Raw genomic sequence first — 17,746 nt, 5'->3', positions numbered from 1 at the left:
TTTATAGATTTTGCAAAAATGTCTAAAAACCTGTTTTTGCTTTGATTTTGCTATATCCATTTTAGAATAACGTAACAAAATGTGGAAAAAGTCAAGAGGTGTGAATACTTTCCGAATGCACTCCACTACACTACTTTGGTACATATCAATGTCGATTTAAGAAGTGAACAGTGGTGTAAATATACTTGAAAATACTACTTAAGTATTCTTTGGTGGTATCTGTACATTACTATTTATATTTTTGACTACTTTTACTTTTACTTCACTACATTCCTATAGAAAACTCTGTACTTTTTTAGTTACTTCATACATTTTCCCTGATATCCAAAAGTTACATTTGGAATGGTTACCAGGACAGAAAAATTATCTAATTCACACTCTTATCAAGAGAACGTCCCTGGTCATCCCTACTGCCTCTGATCTGGCAGACTCACTAAACACATGCTTCGTTTGTAAATTATGTCTGAGTGTTGGAGCGTTCCCCTTGCTATCTGTAAATTTATAAAACAAGAAAATGATGCTGCCTGGTTTGCTTTTTTATATAATGAATTTGAAAAGAATCATACTTTTTCTTTTACCTTTGATACTTAACTATATTTTAGCAATTACATTTACTTTTGATGCTAAAATATATTTAAAACACACTTTTAGACTTTTACTCAAGTAGGATTTTACTGGGTGACTCACTTTTACTTGAGCCATTTTCTATTAAGGTATCTTTACTTTTACCTAAGTTTGACAATTGGGTACTTTTTCCACCACTGGAAGTGAGTATACACAATGCCCGCTTAAAAACATGTGGCTATATGACGTATACCCTCCACGACACCACGGACAGTAGAGAAACATCCTGCGTTGTGATGTTTTATGAAGGGAGCGTGTCACCCACGGCCAGTCTCCAAGCCTTTAGTCCCATTTTGTGACCTATTGTGCAGATTACAAAAAAAAACTGTGTTAAACTTTGTTACCAGCAAATACATTGTAATCGGATTACAGATACTATCGAAAACACTAGATGATTTATTTCTATGATTTACTTTTTCTCAATGCCATCCAAATCAGAATTGAAAAGGGACGTTTACGTTTGTTCCGCCTGAGCGAGTCTCGTCACAAGTCAGAGATCACTATGACGACGCACCACATGCGTTTTGATGGATCGCGGGAAAGGAGCAGGAATAGGCTTTTGTAGGGTACAGTCCAAGTTATGTCTTCCGACTGCTGTCGGCATCCAAAGATTTTCCAACTTGAATAAACCCTTGGCGGTAAGGACGACGGCAGTGGTGTCACCCACGGGTGATACGGGTATCACTTATAATTGATAACTATATAGCGCATTGATGTGAATCACACCTCCTGCTCTCTCATTTAGCTAGTTGCGCCTTATGGATTGTGGTGTTTGTGGATGGCTGTTCACATATGTTTATGTGTATTTTAACCGAATAATTTTAGAATTTAAGAAGTTTCGTCTGCCTGTCAATAATTGATTTTGTGACCAGCGGACAGCCACTGAAAAATGTGCTCTTGCAACAGCTGAATAATACTGATCCCAGCATATGGAATAAAAGTTTGTGGGAGTTCTACACTTCTAAACTCCTCCATGGTATTGTGCTCCATACTGTCAAAAAGGAGTTTAATTTAAGGAGACCTAGAGTCAGACTTGTATTGCTCAATCTAATTTGTGCTGATGAACATTATTTTTTATAGGCCTAACGGACACATGCTCGAACTTGCACACTTTTGATAGACCTTAAACAGTAGCAAATTATTGCAATATCTTAAGGGCCAATAGAAAATGCATCATATGGCATCCATTTTTCACATGCAAATACCACTTCTAGGTGGGGCTCAAAGCATGCCATTCCAAGAGCAGTATTTTATTTCAATCTCGACGCAATGAACCCAATCGGTCCTCCATGACAAGAAAATCATAAAGAACAGAGTAGCTAATAAGTCCTTAGTTTTGGAGTTATGCTCAAATTAAACACTTTAAGTAATCCATATTTTCCAAGTCCTATTCTTGAAGATCAAGGGGTATTAAGTTCATTTGAATGACTGGAAATCTGAGACTTTGGTTTTTAATTTGAAGACAGGCTTACAGCCTAATCATATTATTATCTGTAGTAGAAAGCAATGGGTTAGAAGAAGCCTACATAACCAACCCATAAAGTAAAATGTAACATCCATTTATGGTCAGCTATGTAAACTCTAACATAGATTTTTCCTGCAGTAGATGTCATTCAATTGGTAATATTCATGTTTTTCTTCTAATGCCTCTTAAAAGTAACTAAAGGTAATCAGATTACGTTACTGCGTTTGGGTAATCCAAGTTACGTTACTGATTACAATTTTGGACAGGTAACTAGTAACTAACGGATACATTTAGAAAATAAAATACCCAACACTGCCGACCACATTTGCCGACCCTGGTGACAGGCGTTCGAGCCTCGGCAACTATCTGTGCCCTTCCTCTCTGTCTCCCTGTACATACCTGTCTCTCTCTGCTTCCTACTGTCCTGTCATGAAAATAACAAAATACCGAAGGAGATCAGACCTATGTTTAAAAAAACAACAACATGTAATGACCAGAGGATGGGCGAGTGGCGCCTTATAAGGACGGAGGGGCTCATCTATTTCACCACTTAACCTGTCTGTCTCCGACAGACGTTGTGTGATTGGTTCTTCCTAGTAGTGATCCGCCTGGACTGAATCCCATAGTGAGATATCTCACTCGTATTTTTTGAGAACCGAGATTTCCAAAGCAACCCTTGAGTTTCTGAAAATCATATAATTGTAATGTACTGTATGGGTTCCATCAGTAGTCAGCCTACCACTGTGCAGGTGTGTGAGGTCAGTCATTAGCTAGGAGACAAAGTGCATGAGGGATCAACGTCTGTACATATGTAGTTCCTGTGTCACAATGATGATGGTGCTAATGGGGATGCTGAATACTGATAGCCACGGTCTCCTCTCCTCTCCTCTTCCACCCGGCCAGGAAGCAGCCTGCTGTTGATTGTCAGTGGAACAGCGTGTGTCTGTCATTTTCACACTGACTCAACTCATCCTAAAACTGAGGGTCGCGAGGAGACAACACATCATACATCTGCTAGACTACAGTTGTAGACATTTGTAGGATCTATGGCCTATAACTTCCAGAATGTTGTCTGCTGGTTGATTTGAGGCTTTGCCTATGAGTTACAGCCTACTGTATAGTGCTGGCTATATAAAAGGGATACATTGTGCAGTGTAAGTGTTAGACCCACATTATGTTATATCCGATCAGCCTGTTCAATGAGTAGCACATGCCATGGATAGAGGGGTGTGTGTGTAGGTCACTGGCCTACACACACACACACACAATACCCCATAATGTCAAAGTGGATTTACAAAATGTTTACAAATTAATAAACATTTAATAAGAATTCAACCCCTTTGTTATGGCAAGTCTGAATAAGTTCAGGAGTAAAAATGTGTTTAACAAGTCACATAATAAGTTGCATGGACTCACTGTGTGCAATATTAGTATTTAACATGATTTTTGAAAGACTACCTCAACTCTCCACACGTACAATTATCTGTAAGGTGCCTCTGTCGAGCAGTGAATTTCAAACACAGATTCAACCACAAAGACCAGGAAGGTTTCCCAATGCTTCGCAAAGAAGGACACCTATTGGTTGATGGATAGAAGAAGAAAAAAACATTGAATATCCCTTTGAGCATGGTGAAGTTATTAATTGTGCTTTGGATGGTCTATCAATACACCCAGTCACTACGAAGATACATATGTCCTTCCTAACTCAGTTGCTGGAGAGAAAGGAAACCGCTCAGGGATTTCACCATGAAGCTAATGGTGACTTTAAGACAGTTACAGAGTTGAATGGATGTGATCGGAGAAGACTGAGGATGGATCAACAACATTGTAGTAACTCCACATTACTAATCTAATTGACAGAGTGAAAAGGAAGCCTTCACAAAATAAATACAATATATTTTAAAACTTGCATCTGTTTGCAACAAGGCACAAAAGTAATTCTGCAAAAAATGTGGCAAATTAATTAACTTTTTGTCCTGAATACAAAGTTTTGTGTTTGGGGCAAATACAATCCAACACATTACTGAGTACCACTCCCCATATTTTCAAGCATAGTGGTGGCTGCATCATGTTATGGGTATGCTTGCAATTGTTAAGGTTAACTGAGGAGTTTTACAGAATACAAAATAAATGGAATTGAGCCACACGCAGGCAAATTCCTAGACAAAAACCTGGTTCAGTCTGCTTTCCACCAGACACTGGGAGATTAATTCCCCTTTTAGCAGGACAATAACCTAAAACACAAGGCCAAATCTACACTAGAGGTGATTATCAAGAAGACAGTGAATGTTCCTGAGTGGCCAAGTTACATTTTTGACTTAAATCTACTTGAAAATCTATGGCAAAACCTGAAAATGGTTGTCTAGCAATTTGAGCTTGAAGAATTTTGAAAAGAATAATGGGCAAATGTTCCACAATCCAGGTGTGCAAAGCTCTTAGACTTACTTAGACTTATTTATCTTGCTTCTTTGCACCCCAGTATCTCTACTAGCACATTCATCTTCTGCACATTCTACCATTCCAGTGTTTAATTGCTATATTGTAATTACTTCGCCACCATGGCCTATGTATTGCCTTACCTCTCTTATCCAACCTCATTTGTACATGCTGTATATAGATTTTTCTACTGTATTATTGATTGTATGTTTGTTCATTCCATGTGTAACTCTGTGTTGTTGTATGTGTCTAACTGCTTTGCTTGATCTTGGCCAGGTTGCAGTTGCAAATGAGAACTCGTTCTCAACTAGCCTACCTGGTTAAATAAAAGGTGAAATTAAACAAATATAAATAAAAAAAAGAGCTATAAACACTGCTAAAGGTGCTTCTACGAAGTATTGACTCAGGGTTGTGAATACTTGTAAATTTAAGTTTCAATACATTTTGAGAAAATGTCTGAAAACAAGTGTTCACTTTGTCATTGTCACTTTGGTATTGTGTGTAGTTGGGTGATACTTTTTTTGTATTGATTTTGAATTCAGGCTGTAACACAAAATGTAGAATAAGTCAAGGGGTATGAATACTTTCTGAAGGCACTGTAAAATCACCTCACTACCTGCTCACCCTCTGGCTTCGCTTCTATTGTCGTCATGACACTCAACTCAGTGCAAACTGGCTGCATGCTCTAGATTCTCATCCTTGGCAGAGCAGAGCTACCTAGACTGTTAAAGGGTGGGCTTATGTAACAGAACAGAAGCCTTTGAACAGTGTCTCAAGCAGCAGAGTTGCCCTAGAAGAAGACTGGATCCAACAGCAGTCAGAGGGATGTGACTGCCCTCTGGTGGTGAGATGTACTGCTCCCGTCTGGCATTTCACATAGTAGAGAGCGAGAGGGCCATAATGAGTTTTTATATAACTATTTAATTAGACCTGTGCTGAATTAAATGCAGGAGATGCTATTTCCCTGAAGATAGCCCAAAGCCCTCAAGTTGGTTCAAAGTGAAAACTGTCTTCCTTCAGAGAGGGACATTTATTTCTGACAGATTCCATAATTTAATTGAAGGTACAGTTTGCAGAGTGTAAATATAAATTTATTTTAGGGAGTTAGTTTGCCAGACTAATACTGCCTTTTACTTCTATTTCATTGGTAATTGAAATTCATTTGGCTGTCTAAACATTCATCCCCTAGGCCTAACATAGTTATTAAGAACAAAATGAGATGCTGTGCATGATGATGCATGTCTTGCATTTTTTTGTACTTTATTACTTATTTCTATTACTTTTGAAGTAAGTCTACACTTTCTAGAGTTTTCTCATTCCCTCTACCACCACCACTTCTAATACTGCTCCATGGGATGTTCAAAGTGTCAGATTTTTAACATTTTTATAACCCAATCCCGATCTGTACTTCTCCACGACTTTGTCCGTGACCTGTTTGGAGAGCTCCTTGGTCTTCGTGGTGCCCCTTGCTTTGTGACACAGGAGCGATGGAGAGAATTAGGCAAACATGTATGCATAACAAAAGCTTTACCGTGGTAACCTTAAGCATGAAACAGGGATAATCTGAGTGCCTATAGATTGCCTATAGGTACTTGTCACAGTCTGAGGTCGTTCCGTCTCTTGCTAGTGTACCAGCTGTCCAGCGAAGACCAGAAGACTGGTCTCAGCACCCGTGTAACGGATGTGATCATACATTGTAACTCTCTTACTTTGTGTTTTTAAAGAAATGACTGTCCAGCCGACGATCCCATTAGATTGGTGTTTATTCTGACGATAGACTCGAGGAAGCGCCTTAGATGTGCAGGACAACAGTGTGCTGATGGCTGGAGATTCATGATTCGTTGCTTGCATGTCAATATCAGACTGGGGATTTAGTCATCAAACAACAATGACGAAAACTGTTCAAAATACAATACATGTAAGTAAGATAGACACAAGGAAGCACAATAGATGTGCAGGATAACAGTATGTTATAATGGCTGTAGATTCGTTGATTTGATTTCTGTTAGCATGGACATAACTGAATTAGCAGGAAGCTAATGCAACAATTATAATTAGAGCATACTAGCTATCTCGCTCATACAGCAATAACATACAAAAGCACACCCCAGGATGCCCTCAATATCTAACAGGCGCCATACACATACGATCTCCCGCTACCTGCAAGCCTGACCAATGGCATAACACCCTCACTGATATGTAAATTCAACCAGCCAATAGGAATACATACTGTAAACATTGAATACATACAGTGCCTTGCGAAAGTATTCGGCCCCCTTGAACTTTGCGACCTTTTGCCACATTTCAGGCTTCAAACAGAAATATATAAAACTGTATTTTTTTGTGAAGAATCAACAACAAGTGGGACACAAAGTGGAACGACATTTATTGGATATTTCAAACTTTTTTAACAAATCAAAAACGGAAAAATTGGGCGTGCAAAATTATTCAGCCCCCTTAAGTTAATACTTTGTAGCGCCACCTTTTGCTGCGATTACAGCTGTAAGTCGCTTGGGGTATGTCTCTATCAGTTTTGCACATCGAGAGACTGACATTTTTTCCCATTCCTCCTTGCAAAACAGCTCGAGCTCAGTGAGGTTGGATGGAGAGCATTTGTGAACAGCAGTTTTCAGTTCTTTCCACAGATTCTCGATTGGATTCAGGTCTGGACTTTGACTTGGCCATTCTAACACCTGGATATGTTTATTTTTGAACCATTCCATTGTAGATTTTGCTTTATGTTTTGGATCATTGTCTTGTTGGAAGACAAATCTCCGTCCCAGTCTCAGGTCTTTTGCAGACTCCATCAGGTTTTCTTCCAGAATGGTCCTGTATTTGCCTCCATCCATCTTCCCATCAATTTTAACCATCTTCCCTGTCCCTGCTGAAGAAAAGCAGGCCCAAACCATGATGCTGCCACCACCATGTTTGACAGTGGGGATGGTGTGTTCAGCTGTGTTGCTTTTACGCCAAACATAACGTTTTGCATTGTTGCCAAAAAGTTCAATTTTGGTTTCATCTGACCAGAGCACCTTTTCCACATGTTTGGTGTGTCTCCCAGGTGGCTTGTGGCAAACTTTAAACAACACTTTTTATGGATATCTTTAAGAAATGGCTTTCTTCTTGCCACTCTTCCATAAAGGCCAGATTTGTGCAATATACGACTGATTGTTGTCCTATGGACAGAGTCTCCCACCTCAGCTGTAGATCTCTGCAGTTCATCCAGAGTGATCATGGGCCTCTTGGCTGCATCTCTGATCAGTCTTCTCCTTGTATGAGCTGAAAGTTTAGAGGGACGGCCAGGTCTTGGTAGATTTGCAGTGGTCTGATACTCCTTCCATTTCAATATTATCGCTTGCACAGTGCTCCTTGGGATGTTTAAAGCTTGGGAAATCTTTTTGTATCCAAATCCGGCTTTAAACTTCTTCACAACAGTATCTCGGACCTGCCTGGTGTGTTCCTTGTTCTTCATGATGCTCTCTGCGCTTTTAACGGACCTCTGAGACTATCACAGTGCAGGTGCATTTATACGGAGACTTGATTACACACAGGTGGATTGTATTTATCATCATTAGTCATTTAGGTCAACATTGGATCATTCAGAGATCCTCACTGAACTTCTGGAGAGAGTTTGCTGCACTGAAAGTAAAGGGGCTGAATAATTTTGCACGCCCAATTTTTCAGTTTTTGATTTGTTAAAAAAGTTTGAAATATCCAATAAATGTCGTTCCACTTCATCATTGTGTCCCACTTGTTGTTGATTCTTCACAAAAAAAATACAGTTTTATATCTTTATGTTTGAAGCCTGAAATGTGGCAAAAGGTCGCAAAGTTCAAGGGGGCCGAATACTTTCGCAAGGCACTGTATTTCTTCAGTGTCAAGTGGAAACATAACTAACCCTGTTACACTAGAACAAAAGATGTACCTGCTGTGTACCGACCTGGTACCAAAGAAACCTCCGTTTCTACTTATTTTTGTGTGTGTGTGTGTGTGTGTGTGTGTGTGGGTAAAGAAGTAAAGTAAAGAAATAAAAGGCTATATACAGACACCTGTTAGTCAGGCTTATTGAGGTAGTATGAACATGTAGGTATCGTTAAAGTGACTATGCATATATGATGAACAGAGAGTAGCAGAAGCGTAAAAAGAGGGGTTGGCGGGTGGTGGGACACAATGCAGATAGCCCGGTTAGCCAATGTGCTGGAGCACTGGTTGGTCGGGCCAATTTAGGTAGTATGTACATTAATGTATAGTTAAAGTGACTATGCATATATGATAAACAGAGAGTAGCAGCAGCGTAAAAGAGGGGTTGGGGGGGCACGCAATGCAAATAGTCCGGGTAACCATTTGGTTACCTGTTCAGGAGTCTTATGGCTTGGGGTAAAAACTGTTGAGAAGCCTTTTTGTCCTAGACCTAGTACCACTTGCCATGCGGTAGCAGAGAGAACAGTCTACGACTGGGGGTGGCTGTGGTCTTTGACAATTTTTAGGGCCTTCCTCTGACACCGCCTGGTATAGAGGTCCTGGATGGCAGGCAGCTTTGCCCCAGTGATGTACTGGGCCGTACGCACTACCCTCTGAAGTGCCTTGCGGTCGGAGGCCGAGCAATTGCCGTACCAGGCAGTGATGCAACCGGTCAGGATGCTCTCGATGTTGCAGCTGTAGAACCTTTTGAGGATCTCAGGACCCATGCCAAATCTTTTTCGTTTTCCTGAGGGGGAATAGGCTTTGTCGTGCCCTCTTCACGACTGTCTTGGGGGGTGTTTGGACCAAACTAATTTGTTGTTGATGTGGACACCAAGGAATTTGAAGCTCTCAACCTGCTCCACTACAACCCCGTCGATGAGAATGGGGACGTGCTCGGTGCTCCTTTTCCTGTAGTCCACAATCATCTCCTTAGTCTTGGTTACGTTGATGGAATTCTGGCACCACCCGGCCAGGTCTCTGACCTCCTCCCTATAGGCTGTCTTGCCATTGTCGGTGATCAGGCCTACCACTGTTGTGTCGTCAGCAAACTTAATGATGGTGTTGGAGTCGTGCCTGGCCATGCAGTCGTGGGTGAACAGGGAGTGCAAAAGGGGACTGAGCACACACCCCTGGGGAGCTCCAGTGTTGAGGATCAGCGTGGCAGATGTGTTGTTACCTCCCCTCACCTACCTGATCCAGTTGCAGAGGGAGGTGTTTAGTCCCAGGTTCCTTAGCTTGGTGATGAGCTTTGAGGGTACTATGGTGTTGAACGCTGAGCTGTAGTCAATGAACAGCATTCTCACATAGGTGTTCCTTTTGTCCAGGTGGGAAAGGGCAGTGTGGAGTGCAATAGAGATTGCATCATCTGTGGATCTGTTAGGGCGTATGCAAATTGGAGTGGGTCTAGGGTTTCTGGGATAATGGTGTTGATGTGAGCCATTACCAGCCTTTCAAAGCAATTCATGGCTGCGGACGTGAGTGCTACGGGTCTGTAGTCATTTAGGCAGGTTGCCTTTGTGTTCTTGGGCACAGGGAGTATGGTGGTCTGCTTGAAGCATGTTGGTATTACAGACTCAATCAGGGACATGTTGAAAATGTCAGTGAAGACACCTGCCAGTTGGTCAGCACATGCCCGGAGCACACGTCATGGTAATCCGTCTGGCCCCACAGCCTTGTGTATGTTGACCTGTTTAAAGGTCTTACTCACATCGGCTACAGAGAGCGTGATCACACAGTCGTCCGGAACAGCTGATGCTCTCATGCATGCCTCAGTGTTGCTTGCCTCGAAGCGAGCATAGAAGTGATTTAGCTCGTCTGGTAGGCTCGTGTCACTGGGCAGCTTGCGGCTGTGCTTCCCTTTGTAGTCTGTAATAGTTTGCAAGCCCTGCCACGCCCGACGAGCGTCAAAGCCGGTGTATGATTCAATCTTAGTCCTGTATTGATGCTTTGCCTGTTTGATGGTTCGTCACAGGGCATAGCGAGATTTCTTGTAAGCTTCCGGGTTAGTCCTGCACCTCGAAAGCGTCAGCTCTACCCTTTAGCTCAGTGCGAATGTTACCTGTAATCCATGGCTTCTGGTTGGGGTATGTACGTACAGTCACTGTGGGGACGATGTCCTCAATGCACTTATTGATAAAGCCAGTGACTGATGTGGTGTATTCTTCAATGTCATCGGAAGAATCCCGGAACATGTTCCAGTCTGTGATAGCAAAGCATTCCTGTAGTTTAGCATCTGCGTCATCTGACCATTTTTTTATAGACCGAGTCACTGGTGCTTCCTGCTTTAATTTTTGCTTGTAAGCAGGAATCGGGAGGATAGAGTTGTGGTCGGATTTACCAAATGGAGGATGAGGGAGATCTTTGTACGCGTCTCTGTGTGTGGAGTAAAGGTGATTTAGATTTTTTTTTTTCCTCTGGTTGCACATTTAACATGTTGATAGAGATTTGGTAGAACTGATTTAAGTTTCCCTACATTAAAGTCTCCGGCCACTAGGAGCGCCGCCTCTGGGTGAGTGGTTTCCTGTTTGCTTATTTCCTTATACAGCTGACTGAGTGCAGTCTTAGTGCCAGCATCTGTCTGTGGTGGTAAATAAACAGCCATGAAAAGTATAACTAAAAACTCTCTAGGCAAGTAGTGTGGCCTATCACAATATACTCTACTTCAAGCGAGCAAAATCTGGAGACTTCCTTAGATTTCGTGCACCAGCTGCTGTTTACAAATATGCACAGACCACCCCCCCTCATCTTACTGGAGTGTGCTGTTCTATCCTGCCGGTGCAGCGTATATCCTGCTAGCTGAATATCCTTCTAACTGAATATCCATGTCGTCATTCAGCCACGATTCCGTGAAACATAGGATATTACAGTTTTTGATGTCCCGTTGGTAGGATATTCGTGATCGTACCTCGTCTAGTTTATTATCCAATGATTGCACGTTGGCGAGTAATGTTGACGGTAATGGTAGCTTTCCTAGTTGTCTTCTGTGGGTCCCGACGAGGCATCCGGCTCTTCGTCCTCTGCGTCGCTTCCTTTTGTGAATAATTGGGATGTCTGGCCTGTGGGGTGTTTGGAGAATATTGTGTGAGTCCTGCTTGTTGTTGTTGTTGTTGTTGTTGTTGAAGAAATCTTTGTCTAATCCGAGGTGAGTGATCGCTGTCCTGATATCCAGAAGCTCTTTTCTTCCGTAAGATACGGTTGCAGAAACATTATGTACAAAATAATTTACAAATATTGCGATAAAAAACACATAATAGCACAATTGGTTGGGAGACCGTAAAATGGCGACCGTAAAAAAATCTCCTCTGGCCCCATTTTCATGGCCCTTTTATAGACCAAACAAGCTGCAGATTAGGGCATGTCTGACCTGTCTGTATGTCCTCAACTTGCAGCAGGCTGACAAGTTTGCTATCAGTCAGAATGCACATCGGCATTTCATATTTTTTCCCTACCCTCACCCCACTTGTTAGATATAATGTACATTGCTTGATAGCAAACGTCTTTGCCATTTGATTTATCATAATTGCAGGCTACGGGAGGTGTCAGCAGTCTGAATGATCAGACCAAAACAGAGAAATGAAGGTGAATGGGTGAAATTACACTTAACAAAAAAACTTGAGCTGAAATAAAATATTCCAGAAATGTTCCATATGCACAAAATATAATTTCTCTCCAGTTTTGTGCAGAAAGGTCTTTACATCCCTGTTAGGGAGCATTTCTCCTTTGCCAAGATAATCCATCCACCTGACAGGTGTCACATATCAAGAAGCTGATTAAACAGCATGATCATTACACAGGTGCACCTTGTGCTGGGAACAATAGAAGGCCACTCTAAAGTGTTTAGTTTTGTCACACAACACAATGCCACACGTTTTGAGGGAGAGTGCAATTGGCATGCTGACTGCAGGAATGTTAATTTCTCTACCATAAGCCGCCTCCATCGATATTTTAGAAAATTTGGCAGTACGTCCAACTGTCCTCACAACCGCAGACCACGTGTAACCACTCCAGGCCAGGATTCTGGCTTCTTCACATGTGGAATTGTTGGAGACTAGCCACCCGGACAGCTGGTGAAACTGTGTGTTTGCGCAACCAAAGAATTTCTGCACAAATTGTCAGAAACCATCTCAGGTAAGCTCATCTGTGTGCTTGTTGTCCTCACCAGGGTCTTGACCTGACTGCAGTTTGGTGTTGTAACCTACTTCATTGGGCAAATGCCCACCTTTGATGGCCACTGGACCACTGGAGAAGTGTGCTCTTCACGGATGAATCTCAGTTTCAACTGTACAGCGTTGTATTGCTTTGTGTGGGCGAGTGATTTGCTGGATGTCAAGGTTGTGATCAGAGTGCCCCATGGTGGCGGTGGGGTTATCGTATGGGCAGGCATAAGCAACAAACATAATGACATTTTATCCATGGCAATTTGAATGCACAGAATACAGTGATGAGCTCCTGAGGCCCATTGACGTGCCATTCATCCGCCGCTTGTTTCAGCATGATAATGCACGGCCCCATGTCGCAAGGATCTGTACACAATTCCTGGAAGTTGAAAATGTCAAAGTTCTATGGCCTGCATGCTCACCAGACATGTCACCCATTGAGCATGTTTGGGATGCTCAGGATCAACGTGTACGACAGCGTGTTCCAGTTCCTGCGGATATCCAGCAACTTTGCACAGCCATTGAAGGGGAGTGGAACAACATTCCACAATTAACAGCCTGATCAACTCTATGCAAAGGAGATGTGTCACGCTGCAAGTGGCAAATGGTGGTCACACAAAATACTGACTGGTTTTCTGATCCACACCCCTACCTTTTTTTTTAAGGTGTCTGTGACCAACAGATGCATATTTGCATTGCCAGTCATGTGAAATCCATAGACTAGGGCCTAATGAATTTATTTCAATTGACTGATTTCCTTTTATGAACTGTGAACCTCAGTAAAATCTTTGAAATTGTTGCGTTTTATATTTTTGTTCAGTGTATGAAGCGAGTGGACAGAGAAATACTGCTTCACTCTATCCAATCATACCAGCAAGATCGTTTACATTTTTTATTTAACCAGGCAAGTCAGTTAATAACAGATTGTTATTCTTTCACAACCAGCCAAACCCGGACGACACTGGGCCAATTGTGTGCCGCCCTATGGGACTCCCAATCACGGCTGGTTGTGATACTGCCTGGATTTGAACCATTATGTGTCTGTAGTGATGCCTCGAACACTGAGATGCAGTGCCTTAGACCGCTGCGCCACGTACAGCCCACCCTTCTCTTTACAGACAGGAAAACTATCCAGTTGAGTTTAGACCACGCAGCACCTCTCTTGACTGGCTAACATGAGAAAGATACGCGCTGGCATCTGAAAATCATGTTTTTTTCGATCACGGTTAATTGTAAAAAAAATACTGTCAAAAATACTATCTTAATCGTATCCAGAAAACTGCCCATATCTGTTACGATACTCGTTTTGTCTGACTACTTGGCACACATCTACTTTCTACAGAAATAGCAACATTTGCGCAGCTAGCTAGCTAACATTGACTACACCATAAACACACACACACGGACATGCTTTGCCAAACTACGCTACCGCCACCTTCTGGTTTGGAGTATTTTAACAAGGCTGAGTGGCTGATGACTTCATGGTCTTTGCTGCGTGAACACCGAGATTGACTGCCAACACTCTGTTTAGAGGTGTTTTAGTTCTGTCGGCAGGCAAACGTTTGACAGTCCTACCGGTGTGTCTGAGCTATTATACACTGTAGACATCATAATAGCTAGGTTTCCATCCAATTTACAACAGATTTTCATGCCAAAATTCAAAAATCCGCATAAAACAATATGCACATTTTCCACCAGAGATGTGTTTCCATCAAACAGACTTTTTGTGGATAAAAGTCTGTGCGTGATGATGTAGTGTGTGTGTAGTGCACATAAAAATAACTTCTGCCACTAAATTCCCATGTACCGAAAGAAAAATACAAGTTAAATGGGTTTCCATCACATTTTCAACTCTAATGAAATGTTGGGTTATATATAGCAAATGTGCCCACTCTGGTCTTGGCGCTTTAACCAACAGTTCTCAGACACAGTGCAGGTAGGCTACTTACATTTTGAGATTATTATGGAGAACAGTGATGTAATTAGTATTTGTCAAGCAGCAGCCAAGCATCGATCATCACGTCACCAGATTAAGACCTTCGATATTTATTGGAAAAGAGCATCAAGCTCGTCGCCTTGCAGATTCACCACCCTGTGAAGTTCAGAATGTATTTAGTCTGTAGCTTAATAAACTGTATGCTTTCCCGTGTCGTAGTGGGAGGACCACACAACGTATCATTGTTTGACTTCAAGGTTACCTCGATACGATGGTTATTATATCAATATTTGCACATAAAGGCACTTCCACCTCAATTTCCTGCGTAATTAATTTTACCTACACAAAAATATCCCACCATGTCGAACAAATTTGTTTGTTGGCGTTTATAAAATTGTTTCCATCAGCGTGGTCACAACTTTTTTTTCATGCGTCAGGTAATTCTTCCACATGAATAGGTTGGATGGATACGTGGTTAGTGACTAGGACAAATGAGAACACACACACACACACACACACACACACACACACACAAACTGACTCTCATTGAAAACCCCCCAGACATGGCCAGTCTGTCAAGAGTTACAGGACCTGGGCTACAGGATGTGTGTAGCAGCACTCTGTCTACAAAGTGAGAGAGAAGAGAGAGAAACACACAACACAGCTTGTCCTCTGTTGCCATGAGGGTATGGACGAAGAATGAGAGATCCTATGGCTGACCAGAGCTTATTAATGGATCTCCATTCTGGCCATGGGGCAAAGGATTAGCCTAATAATCCAATCAGAGTGTTGTTTTAGGTATAGGCCCTATAGACCCCTCCTCCTCAGCTCAGCGGATTACCAGGAGGAGGAAACGGATCCGAGTTCCATCACCTGATGCATGGTTGTCGTCTTCCTGACCAGGTCAGTGTGTTAGGATACAACTCAGCCCAACCACAACACTTCAGAGCTGTCTGCCACGAAGTCTCCTGCGACTACATCATACACAGGACCAGGGCAATTACTATCTTTTGGATCCAGAGTTTGTCTCCAGTGGAAGTTGAAATAGAAACCTGAGAGGAAAGAGAGAGAATATGAAAGAAATTAGGGAAAAAGAAACAAGATGATGATGGAAAATAGGAGCTGGGTTGTCAGTCATTTTGAAGCGTGAGGGTTGGAAGGTGAATTTGTATGGTTCGGTTGTGGCTTGTGGGCCCTTTGCTCCGCTAGGAGCGGAAGGAATAAGACAAGTAAGTGAAGTCGTGCCCCTTGAAAGTCTGGGACAATGATGCTGTGTTTCGGGGGCCGCAGACGGAACAGGCACCACCACATCCACTGGAGTGAAGAGGACTGTCTACTGGCTAATGAGACGCAGGTTATGTCCAACCCTGCCTACCTGGACACAGGTAACAGAAACCTGTACACGACACGCTGCGCAGCAACAGGTCAGCAGATCGTTATGACTAACAGCTGAGTTGAAGCAGCAAGCTCTCAAAGCAGTTGTTATCTGGAGTATGAATCTATTTGCTAGCTATTATTTGAGCAGTGTTTTCATTCAATTTGCCTCTGACCATTTTATGAACATTTACCTTGTGCTTTTGTGAGGATATTTTTGCAAAATCAGAAAACCTTTGGCTTGTTTCGTATTTGAGAAACCTGTCTGAAAGGCGGTATCCACAACCCAGACTTCCTGGAAATATGCTTGGGAGGTCTTGAAGGGGGCCTTCACCACATAACAATAAACTGTACCAGACAATGGCATGACGGTGTATGAGATGACAGTGACCATTGTACTGTATGATTGTGAGTACATCCACCACTTCTACCACACTATTTCTCATACTCCGTTTCTACTCACGTTATGCAATAACGACACTTGCTAACACCTAGATGGAGAAATAGTTTTCATGTTAGGTATAAAGTCACGTTTTGTCAAAAATAGGCTATTACTATTTTGAACACCAGTAGTGCAGCCGTTTGAGAACATGTTTTGAATCTTTCAAGGGCCTGGTGTTTTTCTGTATAGAGAACAGTTGGTTGTTTACCTTTCGTATGATTCAGTTGACACGTGATGTCTGGGTGCTGTTTTGCAGTCAGTCAGATATAATCTGTACAGATGTCCTGTCGGAGTCATGGCCTCGTACAACCCTGGTTCTCTACATGTGCTCTGATGACTAATTACTATAGTATTTTATAACAACATGTTCACATAATGTTGTTACTAGTATAATTACAATGTAACTACAAAAAAAAGGTATAAAAGCAGCTAAAGATTTACCATAATATATTCCGTTTTTTTGGTGCCATGTATAGATTTTTTTGAAAGAATTCTCAAGGTGTGTTCCAAAATCAGGTACCTTATTTTTGCAGTTCTAGCCTACTTATAAAGGGGCTTCGTCTAAAGTGAGGCTATTTTCTAGTGGCCCTCAACAGTATGTTTCCCTCTGTAACCTCCATGTTGTACTGCTTTTGACACCATCAATTGCCTCAGTGTCCCACGAAGATAAGAATATTGAATTTGTACTGTGCCGTTATTGACTGGTTCCCATTTGATTGGCCAAGCCTAATTGAACACCAAAAGCTCTGCCAAAGCAGAATGTAGAGCTGGAATGTGGCAAATTAATCAGTGAAATGACATTAAAATAACACGTTTATTGCAACCAATCTGTTACTAACAATGACTTACGAGCTATTAAATTGTTCCCCTCAAAAGGTTAATTTACTTCGTCAGAGATGGCCCCAAAAAAACAGATTTGGGATTATTATTAGTTTGTTTTCATACAAAAGTCGTCACTAACTAAGTCTTTCAGTAATTAACAAAACTGTAAAAAAAATAAAATGCCCCCTGCCATAAAATGTATCTACATTTAGCGCTGTCGGGTTAGGTGACTGTGATTCATCTTACTTTCACACAATTAGGCTACTCTGCCTTGAGCTTTCCTAGTGTTTGTTTTTTACAGTGAGAGCTACAGAATTTTTTTCCCCCCTAATCTTGCCCTTTTAAAGCTATCCGACCCACCTGTGTGCGACCCATGTAGTCTGCCTTTGGCAGACCCTAGGATTAGCAGTGCTTTAAGTAGCGTCTAAAACCTGGATATATGGATGCTGTGTACCAGGAATTCACTGGTACTTCCACTCCCTGTTTCTCCTCCTCCTCTCGTGAGCCATGGGAAAATCTCAGCCTTT

At 41.9% G+C, this 17,746-nt stretch overlaps 1 protein-coding gene across 1 annotated transcript in view; it reads left to right on the top strand.

Moving 5' to 3' along the window:
- The window catches only part of LOC110508590 (arf-GAP with GTPase, ANK repeat and PH domain-containing protein 3), a 222,118-nt gene that overhangs the window by 68,011 nt on the left and 136,361 nt on the right, over positions 1 to 17,746 (top strand). The gene's annotated exons all lie outside the window — the stretch shown is intronic.

The sequence above is a fragment of the Oncorhynchus mykiss genome, chromosome 28 (assembly GCF_013265735.2).
Source record: "Oncorhynchus mykiss isolate Arlee chromosome 28, USDA_OmykA_1.1, whole genome shotgun sequence".
NCBI lineage: Eukaryota > Metazoa > Chordata > Actinopteri > Salmoniformes > Salmonidae > Oncorhynchus > Oncorhynchus mykiss.
This window is presented reverse-complemented; position numbering and strand designations above follow the sequence as displayed.